Source organism: Micromys minutus (assembly GCF_963924665.1).
Source record: "Micromys minutus genome assembly, chromosome: 21".
Taxonomy (NCBI): domain Eukaryota; kingdom Metazoa; phylum Chordata; class Mammalia; order Rodentia; family Muridae; genus Micromys; species Micromys minutus.
In genome coordinates this window covers 18314772-18336708 of record NC_137956.1, presented here as the reverse complement: position 1 = coordinate 18336708, position 21937 = coordinate 18314772, and the positions used below count along the sequence as shown (strand labels likewise).

The 21937-nt window shown below is 37.4% G+C and overlaps 1 pseudogene across 1 annotated transcript in view; it reads left to right on the top strand.

Annotated features, from left to right (window-relative positions):
- Window positions 1–5553: 5553 nt before the first annotated feature.
- LOC308434199 (large ribosomal subunit protein mL40-like) overlaps window positions 5554–21937 on the top strand; it is a 30234-nt pseudogene continuing 13850 nt past the window's right edge. The window contains exons 1-2 of the transcript in view: window positions 5554–5596; window positions 7191–7267. The product of the transcript in view is annotated as a large ribosomal subunit protein mL40-like (transcript). The remainder of the gene's footprint in view (window positions 5597–7190; window positions 7268–21937) is intronic.

Genomic DNA, 21937 nt, shown 5'->3' with positions numbered 1-21937 from the left:
CTTTTATTTGGTGTATTTAAAGATGTTTTAAGGTAGAACACACATGGAAATCCAAAAGTGTGGTTTGAACTCGCCATTCTCTGATGCATAGAAGTGTCAAACTTTCTTTTTCATGTAGTTGTAAGCTGTTTGTATGTCTTCTTTTGGAAAGCTGAACATTAAGTTCATTTGCTCATTGACTAGTTGGATGGGTTGATTTCTCCATCACTCTTTCCCTACTACTTTAATGATTCAAAAGCCCCACGTTCATATACTAGTCCTTTGTGAACCATACAAAATAACTTAAAACTCTAGTCTTTAACTTTCCTACCTATATATTTACAAACACATTTCTTCAGTTTCCTCTTTTGTTTACAAACCTTACAAAGGGGGAATGTTTTTCCTCCACAGGCTTTCTAAGGTATTAAGCAAATTTAATGTTCTCACCCTTCATATTTCCTTGACAAATTGCACATCTTCAGTAATATTATTGTCAATTAAATTGTGGGTTTCATGATATCATACAAAGCAGTGTGACAAAAATATATGTATATGAATTCGGTACATATTTTCCAAGTGACTAATAAATGTGTACCCTTAAAAAGTTATTTGTTATAAACACATTTGTAAAATAGAAGTAAAGTAATCCAAAGTGACAATAGTAACCCCCTTTTTCTTTTCTGTTGTAAAGAAATCTTTGAAGGATCCTAGATTGCTTGGGCAGTTACAACATTTTGTAAGACAACAAGTAACCTTCATTTTAATCTATTATTTCACAATGGCAAATAGAGCTCCAGCCACCCTCTATGCTGATGAACCACATAACAAGAGTTACATCAAACTCAGGATCCCCAAAGTCCACACATAGTATGTTTTTTCTGTACTAATATTGAGAATTTAGTAACATGATTACAAATCAGAAAGCGTATTTGCTATAGCATCATGCTTTGGAAGCTATTTATCAGATAAAATTTAAGGTTCTATAATTAGCAACATGATAAGATTGAATACCAGATATAACTAGACATCTTCCCAATTCTTCCCATTTTTTTAATGTGTGCAGATGTTTTGCCTATACGTGTGCCTAAGCACCATGTGAACGTGTGAAAGCAACAAAGGCCAAAAGAGTGCACGGATCCCTTGGAACTGGAGTTATGATAGTTGTGAGCCATCTTGTAGGTGCTTGGAATTGAACTCATGTCCTTTGGAAAACTAGTCAGTTCTCTAGACTTCTGAGCACTCTATTTCCTCAATCCCAGTGGAATAGAGCTATCAAGGTAAAAAAACAAAACAAAACAAAATAAAATAAAATAAACAAACCAACAAACAAAAAGAGATAAGCTGAACCCAGGATCAGTTTTTATGATTGACAGTAACTGGCAGACATTATAGTCTACTCACATAAGAACCTTGGATGGGAGCAAAGAATGTGTATTAGTGTCCAACCTCTTTCCAGCTCCGTTAGCTAGGGTTTCTTTCCACTCTGTGGCATGGACCCTCCATTAGTCTCTACTTTATTCTTGTGACCATTCCCCTCCATCCTTTTCCCATGCAGCAAACCAGAAAGGGACCCAGAAGAACCATCAAGCCTTCACTTACACATTTTCCTCCTTCCTCTCTTCAAGCCTGGCTCTTGCTTCTCAACTGGGAGGAGGCAGCAGAAGGAAGAAATTACATTAGATTGGCTGGACTGGATGCCACTTACTGTGTCTCTGGTCTTTAGACATCTTTACTCAGGTTCTGTTTTCTAAGTGAAGGCAATTGAAAAACAAGCCCTGAACTCTCAGGATAATTAAATAAGAATTGGAATCTCTAAGCACTTCGTTTGCATTTGCACTTACAAGATATTTAAATAAGTGTATTAAGGAATTACAGTTCGTTCCACAAGGTTGAACCTGTCATGTACTGTGTACCAGCCATCCTAATTAGTTTGTGTATAAAGAATTTAATCTTCCTTGCATCTTAATAAAATAGCAATATTGTTCTGACTTTGTAGATCAATGCACTGACATTAGGAGATGTTTTGCTGTTCATTCAAGATAAAGTATAACATCCTCAGAGCCAAAGTCCTCTGAAGGATACTGAGTTTCTGACTACTGTTTTTTTGCTCTTTTGGGTCTCTCCAGCATAGGACATACACAAACACAAACACATACACAGTACAAGAACATCTCTACTTGTCAGTCATGGTAAGAATTTAGTGTTGTCAGAACATGTCATAGTTTCTTCTATGCTGTTGTATAAGGCACTATGACTAAAAACAATCAGAAGGGAAGGGTTTGTTTCATCTTAAAACTGGCAAACCACACACCCTATCACTAAGGGAAGTCAAGGGAGGAACCCAAGGCAGGAACAGAAATGAAGCCATAGAGAAATATTGCTTATTAGCTAATTCTTATGGTTTGCCCAACAGATTTTTTTTTAAATAACCCAGTATCTAGGGGTGGCTCAGGATGCCAACCCAGACTGGGCACTTCCCCATAATTATTCCTTAGGAAACTACCCTTTAGACAATCTGATGAAGACTCTTTCTCAAGTAGGCGTAACTCTACTATGTGTTACTGACAAACAAATAAAAAACCCCAAAACCAAACAAACTAACAAAAACAACAACTAAGAAACACACACACACACAAAAAAAAAAACTGGCAAAAACATAGCATAGCACATTCTTGTTTCTTGGAAGTATTCAAATATTTAGAATTTTATCACAAACAAACTTAATAATTTTTTTTTTCTTGTAATAGGACAGAGATTCAAATTTGATATCTGTATGTCTGGACACACAGTTTAGTGTACTTGCAAGGTAAGTTGGCCTTACATATGGCCATGTGAATGAGTTCTGGTAAGTGAAGACAGGATCCAGAGCTACGCTGTAAGGGTACCCCTGTGTCTGCTTTTTCCTTCTTGGGCTGGGCATGTGGATGTGGGCTATCACACCCTACTTGTGATGATCCTAAAAGCCCCATTTGTGGATGGTGAAGAGCCTGGCAGCCTAGATCTCAATGGGCAATAGAAAGGAGTTGTATCTCTCATTGGAATGAAAAACACTGGATAAAATAAGCAAGCAAGAAAAGTCTACCACTTTAACGCACTGAAATGCTATGGTCTACTTTAGTTTTAGACAGTTTGTTATAGCTCAAATATTTGAAGTGACATGCATTTATACTAATATGACTAATAGCATATTATTCTTCTGAACATTCTTGGCATTTTCTGGAGTTTAATATGTTGTTTCAAATCTTTATGAACCCTAAAGTAAGTCATTAACATGAAGAGATGCATGCAATTTAAAAAATTAAGTTTCTACTACTCCAGGATTTCTCAAATAATTATAACCTTTTTTCCCTCTGAAGTTATTAAGTAGAGGAGACAAAATACAATCAATCTGATTGCTCCTTGCTTATATCCATAAAACAACAGATGAGTTGATGAATTCCTGATGGTTCTAATTTTCCTAAGCAAAGTCTTCAGAGACTTTGATACCATGTTAAGGTTTTCCTCCTCAAAACTTAGATTCTTTGTTCATTTTCTTATATATATATATATATATATATATATATATATATATATATATATATATATATATATATTATTTTTTAAAAATACATTTTTGTTACATTGTGTGTGTGTGTGTGTGTGTGTGTGTGTGTGTAAGTACATTCATGCAGGCATACTATTTATATGGAGGTCAGAGTTCAGCTCAGAGAATCAGTTCAATCTTGATACCACCCTTGGCCCAGGCACTGAAGTCAGGTGCTTAGGCTTGGTGGTAATTTTACCTTCATTAAATACTTCACCAGTCCTGTTATTCCTCTTCTGGTTGTTTAAATAGAAGGAGTTTAATTTTATGTTCAGTTTTAATAATTTCTTTAAATAATCTTAGAACACATATCTACAATTTTATCCCAGGAAAGCAGGCAAGTGCCCTTTCATTTTATGTGCCTACTCTAAATCAATAGCAATAAACCTGCAGTAAATATTTCTGGCAGATAAGGTGATAACTTAAGATATATAATATTTTCTGAAAGTAATAAGGGCGATCATTTTACATATTTTAGAAAATATTTTTCTCCTTCTTTACCTTTTCCTTCTCCTCCTCCTCCATCTTCTATTCCTACTCCTTTTCTTTTACTTATCCTCTTCCTCCTTTTTGAAATTATATTTTTGACAGGGTCTCATTGCATAGTTCTTGCTGTCTTGGGACTTACTATGTAGATGAGCCTGGTCTTGAACTCACAGATTCAATTCTCCCTTGAGTGGTGGGATCAAAGGCCTGTGCCCCCTCCCCAATCCAGCTCCAAAATAATCTATAAATGAACATTTTCTCAGTTGTTAATCTTATCAGCACGACATAAACATGTTCTAATGTTAAGCATATATTTCATTATTCTTTTAGAGCACCTGTTATTGTTGATTTGAAGAATCTAACATTGTATTGCTGCTGATTTTACAAACTGGAGAAGCTTCTGTGCCTAAGGGGTCATCCCATTAATGATTGACTTAAGCAGGGAATTATTTCTGTGCAGCTGGGAGAAGGCAGTGATTCCTTCCAGAGACACTGTAGTGCACATGCCTGTTCTTAATCTAAACTGAAATGTTAGAACTGTAGTGACAAAATCTGGGCCTTTTCCAATCTGGATATCATTTGGAATTGATTTAAACTTAACACATGCAAACAGATTTCTTGTTTTAATTTCCACTTGACAGCTGCAGATGCTTTGGAGATCATTGTACCACAAAATAAAGAACCTCCCCTTTTTTCCTTATTTCTCCCCCAGTGAATATGGATATTTATTGGGAAACTGGCCTTCAAGAACATTACTCTTCAACCCACTTGGCAGGACATGCAAACTATCTCACAGAGTGTACAAGTTTTCTTTGTGTACAAGTCATTGGAGAGTTTTAAACAGCACCTGCATTCATGGTTCAAGTAGTTATTCTCTTACTTTTGCTGTGCTATGTCCTTACAGTTCTCATCCATAAATCATTTTTACAGAATGAATGAACAACTTCTTTCATTGACCAAGTATGAACTCACTGCCTTGGTTACATTATAGCTAAAGCAACATATTGATAGGGTCTTGCAGAAAGGAAATGAATGCTGGTCTGTGCCTGGAAAAAAATGGAGTTTATTAAAGAACAAGCTAAATAAGACCCCAAATTCAAGCCTATTGACCTTTGATTAATAGTTATTTAAGAAGTTTACTAATAGTTTTTGTCAGATGTTATAGACAGTGGCTAATTATTGATGAACATGAAATAAGCCACTTTAATACTTTGTGGCAGTCACCAAGGTCAGAGAAAATGACCCGCAAAACAAAATCAGAGGTGTTTATTTTTATCTGACATTTAATGTGAGAGTTTATTTTTGAGTAATTAGTACATTACAGCTCCTAATGCTCAGTAAATGCTGTCATTACCACTGCATATAATGAAAGCAAATGCAGGGGAGAAGTACTGAATGGAGTAAAGGGGAGACTTCATAAATGTCCTAAAAGGGCCAGAGACTTTAAAGTCCACCAATGAATTTCTGTGTTGAAAAAGACAGTTGTATGGACATCCATCGTCATAATGACACTGTATGACATGTTCGCAATAGATGCATTTGAAAAAGGTGAGTTATTTGACCAGGCTTCAGTTGCAGAGTCAGAATGGATGTATTATGTTTGATTCTGTGGAGTCCGCAGTCAGACTGCATGGCTCACATTTCTCATGTAGTGATTGAGCTTTGTGTTAATCTATGTAGATGCTAATGTCTTACGTCATTTTCTTATTTAGCTATGTGCTATGACTTCAATTTGAAATGACACTAATGTAATTTTCATATTCAAGTTCCTATATTTTAATAAGGAACTTCTTAGATAATAAAGAGATTACAAAAGTTTCAGTTTCTGCAATGCCTTTTAATATATAATGTAGGAATTATTTGCTGACCTCAAACTATATATATCTTAAAAAACTCTAAATAATGAACTTCTGTAGTTGGAGATTTAACTGTACAATATTTGAATATTTAGCATTAAAGTGTATAAAGCCACTGACCACAAGGCATTTATAATTCCACTGATGAATAATTTGTTCCAAAAAATTTAAATTTATTTCAGTCCCATTATCAATGTAAAAATTGTTTATTAATCCCACCTTTGTAGGTAGACACCTCCCATCATACCTCTTCATCTAATCCCACCCTGGAAATCGCAACCTATCCCATTTAATATTCACTGTCTACTATTTGCCTCTCCTTCCCTCTTCCAACCCCCTCAGCTGTGGTGAGGAGGCTTGCTCATAAAGCCTTTCCCTCAGAGGTAAAACCCACCTTCATTAATCTTAGCATTAGCATTGTAATCTTCTATTTCTCATGGGCTGAGTCATTTTAAAATGAAGTGTTTCTATTTCTAGTTTGAAATGTGTCAAAAAAGATTGTGTAATTCAGTGAAGATAATCATCCACCATCCTCTTCTGCTAATACGCATGGTGGATAAACCCAGTGCCACGACACAATGGAGTCTAATCCACCCATAGCACCAGGAACTGTAGACAATATGGACTGTCTTCCTGGTTCCAGTTCAAAGTGAAACAATTGGGAGCTACCGGACCAGTGCTGCCTTTGAGGCCATTTTCTTGCCTCATCTCCTCTAACAGGTTAGACAAGAGTCATTTCTATTGTTTTCCAGTACAGGGGAGTAATTATGCCAGAAACAACTTTATAATGTGGTTTCAAATAACGAGAGGAATTTCCCAATAGAAAGATGATAAATGCCTGAAGAAATGGAAAAACTAATTACATCATTACACACTGTGCTATCGATCAATTTATTGTACTATATCTCATAAATATGTATAAATATTACACATTCAGTAAATAGAATCCCTTTCATGTTGGCATTCATCAACATCGCATTGTTAAGCCATTTGTAATTTTTAAGAAATTGGCAACAGAATGGAAGATTAGGCATATTCTAATTCAGCAAACAAATTTAGTAATAAATACGCAGAAGGTTAAGTCTGACATTGAGAGAAGCATTTGTCTGACTTGACAAAGAGTAGGGTAGAAAAGTAACTGCAGAGACCCTTTGCCTGGTGTCTGTTTACTTTATATTTTTATTCTTATTACTCTAGAGTTTTTCCAAGTACTACATTTTCCACTTTCTTATTCTCTAATTTCCCTGATCCACGAGGAATTGGATATTTTTTTGCTTTTTTTCTAGAAAATCCTTCTCATGATCGTAGTTACCAATTTCAGATTCCAGGAACATCCATCCATTCCCTAAGCAAGTTGCTCCAGGTTGGGTTGTTCTGGTAAACAGGTCTTCAGAAGTGGCTCAGAAGCTATCCAATAACTCTTCAGCATGAGAACCCTTAACACATTACAAGGTCACACACAGGTCTTCTCTCTGCCAATATGCTCCAATAATGCAAGATTCCAGGTCCTGTCATATAATTCTCATGCAATATGACTTCACAAGAGACAGGGACCTCTTCTGTATGTAGTGTTTTCTGTACATTGCAGATGATGGTGCCAAAACCAGATCAGGGTTCCAAATGTAATCTAATGGACATTTGTAACCTAATAAAACACGTCAATACTTATGCTGCTATAGGAACTCACGAACTTTTCAAGTAGATACATACATGTTTTTATCCATGGGGTGGAGATCAAACTATGTTTTGCTTGTGTTCTGGGAACCTGAATAAGGTTGAATACAAGAGAAAAGGACTAACGAGCTTGTGAAGGAAAATTTTCGGATAGTAAGATACAGGATGTGGTAAGATTGTTGGTTATTTCCCTTATCAAGGTATAAAGTAAATATATATATATATATATATATATATATATATATATATATATATATATATATACATACATACATACACACATGTATATATATATATATATATATAGACAGAGAGAGAAAGAGAGAGAGAGAGAGAGAGAGAGAGAGAGAGAGAGAGAGAGAGAGAGAGAGAGGAGAGAGAGAGGAAGGGAGGGAGAGGAAAAGAGAGAGGACAAGAAGAAGAGCAAAGGAAAAATACACATTTTGATGATGGAATGAATGTGAGAAAATTGAAGAAATATGCTTTTATTTTCTTCATTTTCTCAGTCTATCTGCTTTGAAGAAACATACTTTCCCCAGTGGAATAAACTCTCATTTGTTACAGATGACCATTATGGTCTTTAAAAAGTAACTATTCTTAAGACATTTTTTTCTTAGATTCATAATTGTATTAAAGTAGACTAAGAGTGTGAATTCCTAATACTAGAAGAATCTAAATGCACTTATATGACTTATTCATGCATTTGTGCTTTTAATTTATTAGTTCAGTATAAAAATTTATGAAACAATGAGTAAATTTTGTCCAAAAGTACTGCCTAAAATATATAAATCTTAAATATATGGAACCAAACCATTACCTGAAAAGGACACTGTGAATCTAAGGGCAAAACCTCAACAAATATACAATTTTATCTTTTTTTCTTCAAGGCTTTGCAAAAGCTTTGTTAGGTGATATCCATCTCTGTAAGTAGCATGCTAAAAGTGTAGAAATGTAATGGGGAATCTCACAGCTTCTGTTTCAAATACCAATTATAACTGTATATAATATAACTGTATATAGGTCTACTAAGCTCTACAGACTTTGAGTTTGGCTAATTTTTATGTGTTTGTGGCCTTTTATTCATTTGCAAACTTTTAATAATAAATATTATTTATTAAAATCTTTATAAGTGGTAAATCAACCTTTTGTTTTGCGTGAATAGTCACAGGAAATCAAAATAGACTACAGTCACGTGTCTGATAATGAAACTTAGGTCAGCAGCTGACCAAGTGGGCAACAGCAGTTTCATGAAACTAAAATAAGCTGAAAATTTGCTCCTACCTAATGATGCCATGGCTGTCTTGTTCATAGCACACCTGCCTGTGGCATGCTTTACTTGAGTAGACATTTTTGCTTACATCCATAGAAAAGCATAGCACATGTAACTATGTAAAATCTATGATATTTGATACTATTAATAATACTCTATTACTGTGTTTGTTGTAATAGTATATATTTAATCATTACTTATGAAATACTCTTAGACTTATAAAATAATGTCAGCCTACTTCTAGCAGTTTCTTTAGAAGAGATGCTAGAGGAAAGCCCTGTCCAAGTGAAAGGGGTCAGTACAGGAAGTATAATGATCTTTCTGTGCAGTATCAGCAGTACAAGGATCATCACTGTGCCTTCAAGGATTACAGTGGAGTAAAAACTGTGCTAGGAACACTGGTGCCAATGATCTTAAGCATTTGTAGGCCTACACTAATGTGAATTGCTGTCTTCATTCTTAACAATCCCAAAATCTTAAAATAAAAGAAAGAAGTTTATAAAATTAAAAGTAGAAAATAGTTTGGAGAGTTAGAATATAAGCTAAGAATACTTCTGAACAATTATCAAAATTGTTATTGTTTGTACTGTGTGGGGAGCTGAATGTGGACGCCATTACAAGATGGTGCTGGCTCCCTCACGGCTTGAGGTAAACAACTCCATATATAGTAATGCTCTTGTCAGCTAAGGCACTGCACCCTGCTCATGCGCAGTACATAACCTATCTCCGGCCAATCCCGAGGCCTCTGGTGTCAGCAGTCTGGTGACAACCAATCATGGCAAGCCTGTATGCGCTTCTCCCTATATAAGTGAACAGCTAGGGTAGTTTGGGTCCCTTTGCTTCCTGCTCTCCCCTTCAACCAAGAGGCTCCCACAATAAAGCATGATCTGAGAAGAATCCTCTGGTGGTTGTCGTCTTTCCTCGCTGGTCGAGGAGCGTGCTGCAGTACTGTGCTATGATTTTTAAGTTAATTGAATAAGAAGAGCAGGAGGAAGAGGAAGATCTTTTATAGGGTAAAAATACAAAACAGGGTTAGTTTATTATTGAAAACATTTTAATGAGGTTTGTCCAGCCCAGAGACTCTGTGTTCATAAAGTCTATGGCAGTGGAAAGTAAGGTCCTAGACTTTCCAATGTATCCTGTTCCCAGTCAAAGCAGCCATGAGGCTTGAAAACTTTATTTGTGTAAGTGCATTTATAGATATAGCTATTTTATGTTATATTTTAAACTACTTTTCCAGGCCCAAATAATCTTTATGCATGTAGATGCTCACCATTGTATTATAATCATCTACAGTGTCCATTCAGGTCAGTGATCTAATGCACAGGCTGCATCCTAGAGAACAGGTGAGACCATACAGCCTAGGAATCCAGTAAGTTTAGTTACATTCGTGTACTTCATGCAACCCTGTTAAAATGAAAACAATGAGAAGCTCTCTTAGTGAAATGTTTCTTAGTGCTATTACTTTAATTAGTTTATTTTATATATATTATATATATAATCTCATTCTCTCTTTATTTCTCTCTATATGTATATATTTGCATATATACATATATATACATACATATAGAAATATATAGAGAAATACTAAATATATTACTTTTAAAATTAGAAAAAAAAACACTTATAAATAGTAGTATCTCTAATATTTTCAAATATGTTTTCAAAGTTTGCATCAAATAGAATTTTACTATACATTGCAGAATCAGGATTTCAGAGTTCATGTTTTAAGTATAAAGAGAAATAAAGCAATTGATAAACATTTATATAAACAACGTGAAAGAACACAACCAATAGCAAACCTCACATATCTTATCTTCTTTTAACTTAAAGTGACAATGTCTTCCTTTAATTTATCATTCCCTGACAATTTTTATTCTAATGCCTTGGCTCAGTTCCCTAGGGTTGGGGTGGGATTCGGGAGATAGGACTAAAGCCCTGAAGTCCAGCAGAAAGAATAGAAGCAGGCAACCTTGGGAAGTGGGAAGTGAGAGGACCCTCTAGAATGTACCAGAGACCTGAGAGGCGAGAGACTCTCAGGACTCAAAGGGAGGGACCTTAGATGAAATGTCCTACAGTGGGGAGAACGAACTTGTAGAGCCCACCTCCAATTGTAAGACAGAGCATCAAGTGGATGAATGGGATTGCCATCCCACAGTCAAAAACTGGCCCAGAATTATTCCAGTCTGAAAGAACTACAGGGTCAAAAATGAAGAAGACACTGAGGGAAAGGAGGTCCAGAGACAGGCCCAAATTGGAGTTTAGCTCCAGGGGAAGTCCTAAGGCCTGACACTATTATTGATACGATGGTGGGCTTACAAGCAGGAGCCTATCATGACTGCCCTCCAAAGGTCCCAACAAGCAATTGAAAGAGTCAGATGCAGATATTTACACCCAACTAGTGAACAGAAGCTGCTGACTCCTGTGGTTGAATTAGGGAAAATCTGGAAGAAGCTGAGGAAGAGGGCGACCCTATAGGAAAGACCAGCACTCTTCACTAGCCTGGACACCTAGATTTCTCACACATTGAGCCACCAACAAGACAGCATACACTGCTCATATGAGGCCCCCAACAAATACAGCAGAGGAGTTCTGGGTCTTGACTCAGTGATAGAAGATACATCTAATACTCAAGATACTTGAGGCCCCAGGTAGTGCAGCTGTTTGGTGGGGTGGAGGTGGTGGGTGAGGACATCCTCTTGGGATGGGGAGAGGAGGTATGGGATGTGGAGACATCCTCTTGGAGATGGGGAGAGGAGTTATGGGACGTGGAAAAATCAGAGAGCACATTGGAGGGGATAAAGATCTGACTGTGTAAAAAGAAACCCTAGAACCACCCTCCTCCTCACCCTTGTTCTTTGTTTCCTTTCTAGAAGCTTGGCATGTTTCAACATTTGACTCAGATATAATAAACTGTTTCTTAGTAAGTGTCTGTTGCATGAAGTTCTGCAGTGAGTAATCAGATGAATGTTGTAAGATGTATTAGAAAGTTTTAGAAAACTTAGAGGATGGACAAAGCAAACAGATGGCTGTGAGCTATGTCAGCACTAAATTTCTTTTCCATAGAAACTATTATCCAACATTTAAAGAGGGTTTCTTAAAATATACCTTTGAGAGTTGTTCAAGGTGTAGAATATGGAACTGAAGTGTCTAATTCATGTAATTCTCATTAGAAAACATAAAGTAAGTCTCATATGAGACACTTTTTCATTTCATAATAAATTGGAAGCAGTTTTCCACTAACTCCTGTGGAAGCAACAGTTATTTTGTTGGAGTATGAGATTTTATCATACTGGTGAAGATAGACTTCTGGAGTTTTGATTTATGTCCCAAAGTTTATGAACACAGTCCCTAACAATGAGATGTGCATCTGAAGTTTATTACCTGGTGTTGGTGCTTTTGCTGGTGTCTGAAATTAGTTTCCTGGTATATTTATACATGTATTTTATTTGTAAAATTAAATGAAAATAAATTTTTATGTATTGCTAAGTTGTGTTCATTGTCTGAATTACTTGTGTATTAAGAAAGCCATGGTTGTGACAGCATGTCTCCTAGTATATTTCTATGTGACTCCAAATTTAGCTTATTCTCTTGACTAGACATTATTTCAGAACCATGTCACAGAAGTGGACCTTGCCATCCATTTACAGCACATGGTGCCTTGTGTTGCCTTCTGATGATTGGTTGAGTTTCAGCTCAACTCAGAGCCTGGTTTCTGTGCATACCTCTGCTACTTTCTCAGCGTTAAAAAGCCGCCAGTGGGTGCACTGTTTTTCAAAACAGAAGGACATAAGGATAATTTCATGTGAAAATGTTTTTCCTGCTAGTAAAATTGAAAGTTTGACTGAATCTTTAAATTAATCTCAAAATTTGGAGAGTATGCCTGAGTATGCCTCTTGGTGTCATGTCCCTTCACAAATGTAGAAGAGATTCTTTACAAACATCCATGTAGAACTGTCCCTTTTTAAAACTTAAAATCACCAGCTACTGATCACCACTTGTTATCCAGTTATTTTAAACAGATTTTCAGAACCTTTGGTAGACATTCTCTGAGACAAACACATCTTCAGTGAGAGGCCTGTCTGTATAAGCATCCTGAAGAAAAAGTCAGAATAGGTAACTCGATCACTATGAGGCTAGGGGATGAGCTAAAACATTACTTCCTTGACTACATTGCACAGATGGTAAGTCTTAAGAGATTTTGCATACATCATCTGTAGTTGACTTCGTGTCAATCACAAACTGGATTAATCTTGACAGGTTTGGTATAACCAAAAGTTCTTACTAGATCAACCCACATCACGTATGATGTTTTCCAAGTGTTTTTAAAGAACCAAGATGTCATTCCTTGAGATGCTCTATGAGAAGGCAACATGGCAAAAACCACAGGCATTCACAAAGGTAGGGGTTCACCATTGACAGAAAACTAGCTGTGACATTTCGTACTAGCACATGGACCTGGCTGAATACAGCCAAGCACAGGCTGGACATACCTTGGCTGTAGTTTTAGAAGTTTCTCAGAATGGGGACTATAACTAATTAGTTCTATACTTCAGAATCATGGAAACAACAAAATAATGCACTCTTATTTATTCATTATCAAGTACAGTAAATTAATATAATGTCCTTGTTTCACACTGTGAGATGCATCTATGATTCCATATTAGATATAAAATATATTTGTGTTTGTGTGTTTGTGTGTGTGTGTAAGAGTGTCTGTTGTGTGGCATCGTGTGTGAGTGTACACATATGTATGTATATGTGTGCATGCACACTGATCTATGTTGTTCTTTATTTTGCTCTATTTACATTTTATATCTAATATAACTGTTCACTGCCAAGCTCCCTCTCACCCTCCCCCACAATCCTTTTCCCATCCATTCCTTCTTCTTCTCTGAGCAGGTGGCACCCCCCCTCGAGTATCCCTTCTACCCTGGCACTTCAGGTCTCTGTGAGGCTCGAAATATCCTCTTCCACGGAGGCCAGACAAGGCAGACCAGCTAGTAGAACTTATCCCATGTACCACAAATCATTCTAAATCTGTTTAATTGCTTTCTAGAAAACATGGGGTTTCATGTTCTCAAATTCTATTAAAATTGTGTACTATCCTATTTCCTAAGCATTCTGATGTTGCATGCCCTATTCCCTTCACCATTGCTAATGAAGTAACTGCTTAGATCATTCACTACAGAGCAGCCTGTATTCCTTAGCTTTCTCAGTTTATTCCTCTTTAGCTAAAGGGAGGGTGGTGTTGGGATTAAGTCCATGGTGGACTTACCCCGACTACCTTGTTTTACCATTCTGCTTAGTCATTCATGATCATTGATAGTAGAACCCTATGTGTTTTTCTGGACTTTCTGACCTGTAAGTTGGAATACAGAGTACTAAGGAATACTTATGCAATAAAATATTGTGAGATGACATTGGACACACAGTTGAATGCTTAGATACAATTATTTTTGTGTTCATTCACTCCATAAATTTCCACACAGGCCAGTTTATGCAGTTTTAAATTTTACAGCAACACACCACTTTCTGGTAACGAGCAAAATAAAATTCCTCCTAAAACTTAATGTGTTAATTTCAAAGCGAATCTGTTTGTTATCTGCTGACAAATGTTTCTACTTGAGGGTTTGTTAGGTTCAAAGAAGAATGTGGTAATATGCTATCTATGATATCATTAAACAAACATAATTAACATTCATAAAATTGAGGGCATATTAAAATGGAAGCATATTGCTATGAGTTTAATAGCTCAAACTACAAAATGATATTTTTTTTCCAGCTAAAATAGAGTTCCTATCAATAATCTCCCAGAAACACTAGTTTTAGATACTCCATAATAAGTCTCTAAGACCTAAAACATTTCTCAAGGAAATGACTTTAAATGAAAAGGCTGTGGCAATGGAAAAATGTCTGCATATTAAGGCCAAAACATACTTCCGTGACTTTGGACTTGAGAGGCTGAGATTCCAGCAGGATTAACCAATTGGAGCTTTAAACTTGCTTGGTCATTCTGAGCCAAGTTGGAGTGTTCATTTTATAATCAGTGCCCTAGAATGAGACATGGTTTAATCTGTCAGTCAGTTTCAATTGACAAATCACTTTTTATTGAGACTAGGGCACCTAACAGACTATGGCGCTGTGCCTTTGGCAGGTGAGTAGAATTCCCATGAAGTAGACTTTGTGTGTCTGCATAGTAGAAACTTAACAAGCCTGTCCAGAGAATGTTCACTATGATTCAATCTGCTAATTTTGAACATTAGCTCAAAGTTGCCATTAAACTAAGCAAAAAATACAGTTACTCAATTACGAAAATATCCAGTTTTATGTTTCCAGAAATAAAAAAGGGAGGGAGAAGGTGATTCTTGAGATTTGAGTCAACTATTTTTCAATAGTTCAATAAGGTGAGTTGTATCTTGGATGCACTGAGTTCATTTACATTATTTGGTCTGTGGAGATAATGTGATGACATAAATCAGAAGCATGACAATCTTCAGAGAGAGATGAATGCATGCATGCTTCTTCGCCTCATCCCTCCCTCCCATTCCCCCCCTCTCCCTTTACCATCTCTTTCCTCTTCCCCTTGCTCCTTTCCTTCCTTCTTTCTTTCCTCCCTCCCCTTCCTTCTTCTTTTCCTTTCTCCCTTCCTCCCTCTCTCCTTCCCTGCCTCTCTCATTCCCTTCTTCTCTCCCTCCCTCCCTCCCTTCCTCCTTCTTCCCTCCTTCTTTCCTTCCTTCCTTTCTTTCTTCTCATCTTCTCTGCATTTGTTACTATAACAAACCTAAATCTGAACATACCACACCATAGTAAAGAATGATAGGCCGAGAATGAAGTCACAGATTTCTACAGGATAAAGTATGCCTGAGAACCAGGAACCGACTGGCACAGTGGTAGTGAGTGAGAAGCCTGAGATGGGGGTAGGAGATCCTCCACCCTTTACTTAAATTCATAACCTTAGGATTCATAAATGTGACCTGGGTTTGGCATATTTTCAATTTATTTATCTATTTATTGTGTGTCCATGTATTTGGAGAGGGGCATATTCCACAACACAGGTATGAAGGTCAAGAAACAGATAGGGAAAATTTATTCTTTTCTTCAAGCATATGGGTCCCAGGAGTCAGTATTTAATCAAACTTGCTGGCAAGCTCTTTTATCTGCTGGACCATCTTGCCATACTCAGGTTTGAGACTTAGATATACTGATGTCTAGTATCTTACTTGAGACACAATCTCTCATTTCTGAATTTACTGATATTGCTGATAGAGGTCTTGAGTTCAGTGCCCACACTGGGTAGCTCACAACTGTCTATAATTCCAACTCCAGGGTTGTCCAATGGCTTTGATTTCCTCAGGCACCTGCTCTCATGAACCCATACCTGGACAGAGAATATATACACATACTTAAAAATAATATTAAAAAGTATATTATTTAAAAATAGATATTATAAAATATATAATATGTATTATAAAAATAATATTATAAAAAATTTACAGTTACACTGTGAAGAAAGCACCTTTACTCAACACATGGGATTACCACCACAGGCTGCTTTTATGGGAAGCCCTGTTATAGTTTCATCAGAGTGAAAGTTAAATTTCTACCCTACACAGTAAGGTCCTGTGAGTACAGCTTCTGATGTCTCTAGTCTCTTTCCCATCTCTCTTGCTTTTTAAGTTCCTGTTTGTGATGAGCTGGGTCTAACACATACCTGAGCTACAGGTTTCTTCTGGCCAGAAATGGTTCTGGAGCAGTATTTCCAAGAAAAGGCAGCTACAATGTCACTTAAACAGGCAAGGCAAGTAAAGTCGCCAGGACAATAGTTAACTAATAAAAAAAATCTTTATAATATCTTTGGGAGTTTGTTTACGAATACAAACTTGCTGATAATTTCTATGTCTCTTTTATAACAGTAAATGTCCTTTTACACTCTCAGTCATATCTACTATGCTATGTTATGGATGCTCCCCAGCACCAAGCCTCTAAGGGTGATTCCCCAACAGCAAGCCTCTCCAATCTTCCTCACTCTTACCACTGTCTGCTGCTTCTTTTCCTTATAAACATCTCCACCTTAGTGCAGTTTTGCTAGTTTGGGTTTTGTTTAGTGTCCCAGAGTTTAACCGAGACTATCTATGTGATTGACTGTGAAATAAACCATAAGTCGCTGGAGAGCTAACCAGTGAGCGTGTAACAAGGAACCATGTTTCTCCCTTTTCCCAGAATCCCTTTGTTGTCAATAGATTAGCAGTAAGTATCATGGCCCTGGGAGTTGCTCCCTCTTCCACAGCTCACTGCTAGAAAGATGCAATCTCTGTGACAGGTGCCAGTACACACAGGTGCTGTGAGCACCCTTCTTGCCTAGAGGATGGTATTTAATTTATCTCTCTCCATCTTCTGACACTTGCCTTTTTTTCCTCCCTGAATTATAAGGTTGTGCTGTAAACACCTTGTTAAGGGCTTTCATCTGTCTTTTATTCTAACCACCCTGTAAACTGGCTCATGTTATAAGCCATAAGTATTTATTTCTTAAAGGGTATAGCTGGAGTCCTGTCTTGGTCATCACATTACAGATAACATTATCTTCTAGATTTTGTTTCTTTTGCTGTGGATTAAAGTAAATGTTTGTAAGTAGCAATGACAGGCTAAGAGACTGGAAGTGTTCTATGATAAAGATCATTAGTGGTTTCTAGTTTGATTTTCCTAGTTAGCCTAGAGCTAACCAGGATGATACTTCCATAAAGTCATGGTACTAGAAAGACACCAGATGACTACATCTGAGTTTTATCTGAGGGATTTCCTTTTCATTTAGAGTACCGTTTTGGACTGCAGTTTCCTCAAATGTAACTGGGAATATTATTTTGCTTTTCCTTGTAAAAATGTTATGTTAGTAAATATAAATCAGTATCCTTAGATGTTGCTAGGCAGACATATTGGTTAGAAATGTTAAGAAAAAATGCCCAGGCCCTGTACCTGGGGATTTATTCACCAGATCCAAAGTGAGAACCCTGATGCTGTATCTTAAAGAACTTTCATGTACTGTTGAAGAATCAGTATCTCACTTTGAGAGCCCTGAGCTGGAATATACACCATGTTAACAACAGTCAAACATTAGCGGGTTGTCAAACAGATGAATGTGTGTATGCAGCAAATTGATGTGTTCTCTAGAGAGATACCCCGGGATCCCAGACGTTCTAGCCCCTTCTATGGTCATCACAGAGGAGGAAGAGAACAGGAGAAATCATGAGCTGGCCCTCAGGATTCTCACTGGAAGTGTTCATTTAAAATGGGCTATTATTAGTAAAGTTTTGCGTAATTTCTGATTTCGATAAGACACTGGCTAGGGATAGGCAGCTTTTGAGAGGAGGGACACACTGTGTTCTGACACTTCCTCAAGTGTACATGTGTGGAAGAGAAATCCTGGCAAGGAGAGAAGCATGTTCTCCCCAGTGCCATGTTGTTGTGAAATCAAACTCATCTTGTTTTTCCCCATGGCATCCTTGAGTGACTTCAAACACTTTTCTTTTTACCAAGGATCCTGGCTTTGCATCCTTCCCAGTCTCCACTTCTGGATTCTATTTCTGCCCTCTTGCCTTCTTTGTCAACATGAGAGCTAAGAATGATTGATCTGTGAATTATTTTAACTGTTTGCTCATATTCTTTTCCATAATACGAAAGGCAAAGTTCTCCGGTGTTAGTCCCCTGTCCTCTCTCTATTGTTTGAGTTTCCTTTTGTTCTGAGCCACCCCCCCTTTGCTTTGTATAAGCACTTTATCTTTGATAGCCCAGAGTTCACATTCCATACTCTCTCCTTTGCATAGATCATTTCTGAGAAAGGCTTGTCCAGGGATGATAAAAATGCCAGACTCTGCATTCACCTCAAAGGTATTAGAGAAACATAAGACATTACACTGCGAGTGCTTTCGACTCTACAAAAGCATATCACAACAGAGGATTTATTTTCCTCCATTTTGGCTTTATACAGCCATTATTTCTTTGATGATCTCTTTGTATTTAGAAATTTATAGTGATAACATCAGCCAATTTTCCCTGAGTCTTTGTACCTTGTTTTAAATCACTTTTAGAGAGACAGGAAATTACAGCTGGAAGATCCCTGGCTTCAGGGCCAGGTGAACCTCCATCCAAGTCTCTGCTCTATTCCTTAACTACCTGTGGGACTCAGAGGACACTTGATCTCTCAGGCTTAATTCTTATCTATAAAGTAAGAACAATGGCACAAACCCTCTCAGTTTTGGGTTAAAAAAGAAAGTGCTGCCCTTTTCCTTATTGCAAGAGCCTGTTAGAAATTGAAATAGAAGGTGGCAAGACCAGCAAGAACTGATACAACTGTAATTAATTAATGAGACATGTGGGTCATCTCTAGAGGTTCTTTTGTTGTTGTTTTTCCAGCTCATTTGTGCTGCCAAAAGATGAACTCTCAGTCTCTGGAGGTTAGAATTAAAAGTATGAAGCTCTTGATGTGATCTTTCTTTCTTGGCAGGATCCTTTTCCTTCTCTGTTCAAGTGGTCAAGGTGATCTGTGTAATACTTCCAGATTCTCTTCTATATCTGAGTCTTTGCTTTGTGTGTGTGTGTGTGTGTGTGTGTGTGTGTGTGTATTGCATGGTGCATACTTTAACACACTACTAAGCATATTTATGACTATACCAAACATCAAAGAGCTTGTTTTTGCTGATCAGAAGCTTCTATGATCAGACAGTGCTATTCCAGGAACACTGGGAAAGAATGCATAACTATGTTTTACAGTATCTGGCTGTCTGTAGCCGAGCATCTGCAGTGTGAGAAAGGGATTTTTCTTGTTTTTAGAAATGTATTATAAGGGCACTGCAATGGGAGTGGTGTTATCTGGAAAATGGGGTCTTGGAATGCATGTTTATAAGATAGAGGTGGGGTGAGGTAGATTCCTGGCATGTTACCCGATGAGTCATATTGATGGTCTTATCAGAAGACCCAGCTAAGACAGACAGGAATAAATAACTTTCAGCTCCAGAGCCAGTTTAAAGATTTTTTTTTTTCAAAACACATCACTTTCTCCAATCCATTCTCCACCAGGCTTTCAGAATAACCTTAGAAATTGGAGTCAGTCCCTCACAGGATGTATTTTTTTTTAACTGTGCATTTTTTGTATGAAAAAAGTGTTTATTTATATGAACTTCCTGCATGCAGGGGTCTCCTCATTTGGGAATAGAGATCTTTTGTGGACTCTCAGGCCCAACTTTTATTTTTTTATTTTTTATTATTATTATTTTTTTTGGGGGGTCAGGGAAATTCCAGGGAAGGGTATGTGCCCTTTCACCTGAATTGGCTAGTTGTATCTCTGGGGGTCTGACTGATTCTATAGTTGGTTAGATTCTGGAGACCTCAAGTGGGTTGTTTACTCATTTGCAGCTACCCATTCTTACTTGAGGCCAGATGACGAGGTGTCCACTGATTGGCTACCCCTGGCTCCACTTGGCTGACCACAGGTTCCTGGATCCATGCTCTCATTTCTGGGAAAAAGAAACCTAGACCTAGTCTCCCAAACTGACAATTTTCAGCCTGTCATGAGGTCAGCCTGGCTCTGGCTAACTCAAGTTCTCAGGTAAAAGACATAGAGCTTCTTCATACTCTCTAGTGGACAAAAAGTGTGATGACTTTATGATATTAAAAAAAAAGATATAACATGTTTTCCTTCATTTCTGGCTCTTGGATTTTGCAAGCCTCATAAAATCATATATATACATATATATGTATAATATGAAAATAGAGATAAAATTTTTATAGAATATGACAGAAAATGCTGATTTCTGAAGACATAAAAAATTAAACTGTTTAAATTTTAATATATACACTTATGAAAACGTTTTTGGGGAATTCAGTGCCATGTGCAATAAATAATAATAATAATAATAATAATGATAATAATAATAATAATAACAATAATAATAACAATAAATATTAACTATAACCTGTTTTCATGTAATTAACTGTTAAAAGAATGGTGGTCCAGAGCAGGCACTTAGTGGTCTTTAGAGGGATTTAGAAGTTTCTATCACATTACTTCTTTTTTTAAAAATTATTAATCATTCAATTAATTTACATTTCAACTGATATCCCACTTCACGATTATTCCTCCACAAACCTCCCATCCCACACCTACCGTCTCCCCCTTCCCCTTTGCCTGTATGAGGGTGCTCCCCCACTCACCAACCCTCTCCCACACCATCCCTCCAGCATCTCCCTACTTGTGGGCATCAAACCTCCACAGGGCCAAGAGCCTCTGCTCCCATAATGGCAGACAAGGGCATCCTCTGCTACCTGTGTATCTGGTGTTATAATCCCTCCTTGCACACTCCTTGGTTGGTGCTCTAGTCCCTGGAAGCACTGAGTAGTCCGACCAGCAGACATTGTTCTTCCTATTGGATTGCAATCCTCCTCTGCTCCTCTAGACCTCTGGTAGCTCCCCTATCAGGGTCCCTGAGCTCAGTCTGATGGTTATCTCCAAGTATCCACATCTTCTTTGGTCAGTTGCTGGCAAAATCTCCCTAAGAAGCAGCCACACCAGGTTCCCATCAGTAAGCACCTCTTGGCAATAGCAACAGACATTGTGTATTTTCTTATTAACTATGGACAATGGGTTTATACCTACATACTCTTTTGTCTGTTTTTATTGTCAGTCTTCTATTAGAACAGAAGCTTCCAGGAGTCACTGTTTTATTTCCTTGCCTGAGGTAATCCCCAAATACATTTAATACTGGAAAAGATTAGTGAACAGAGCAGGGCAGTTTCTGATTATTTTGTCAGATGCACAGGGCTCTAAAACAGAGGCATTAGCATCAGCTGCTCGGAGGAAAGCAAAGCACAGCAGTGCATTGCCTTTCTTTCGTCAGAGGCCACATTTTAAGGAATGCTCTTAGTCAAGTGAAGTATTCTCTTCCCCGTGCTCAGGTCTGCATGCGCTTTGTAAAGGGGAAGAACTGGCAGACCTTCCCATTCAGTCTATGTGAGCAGGAGGAGGTAAAATTAAGAAGCCTTTTTCACAAAGGTAAATTTAATACATGTGTTAATATGTATATAAATCATCAATTC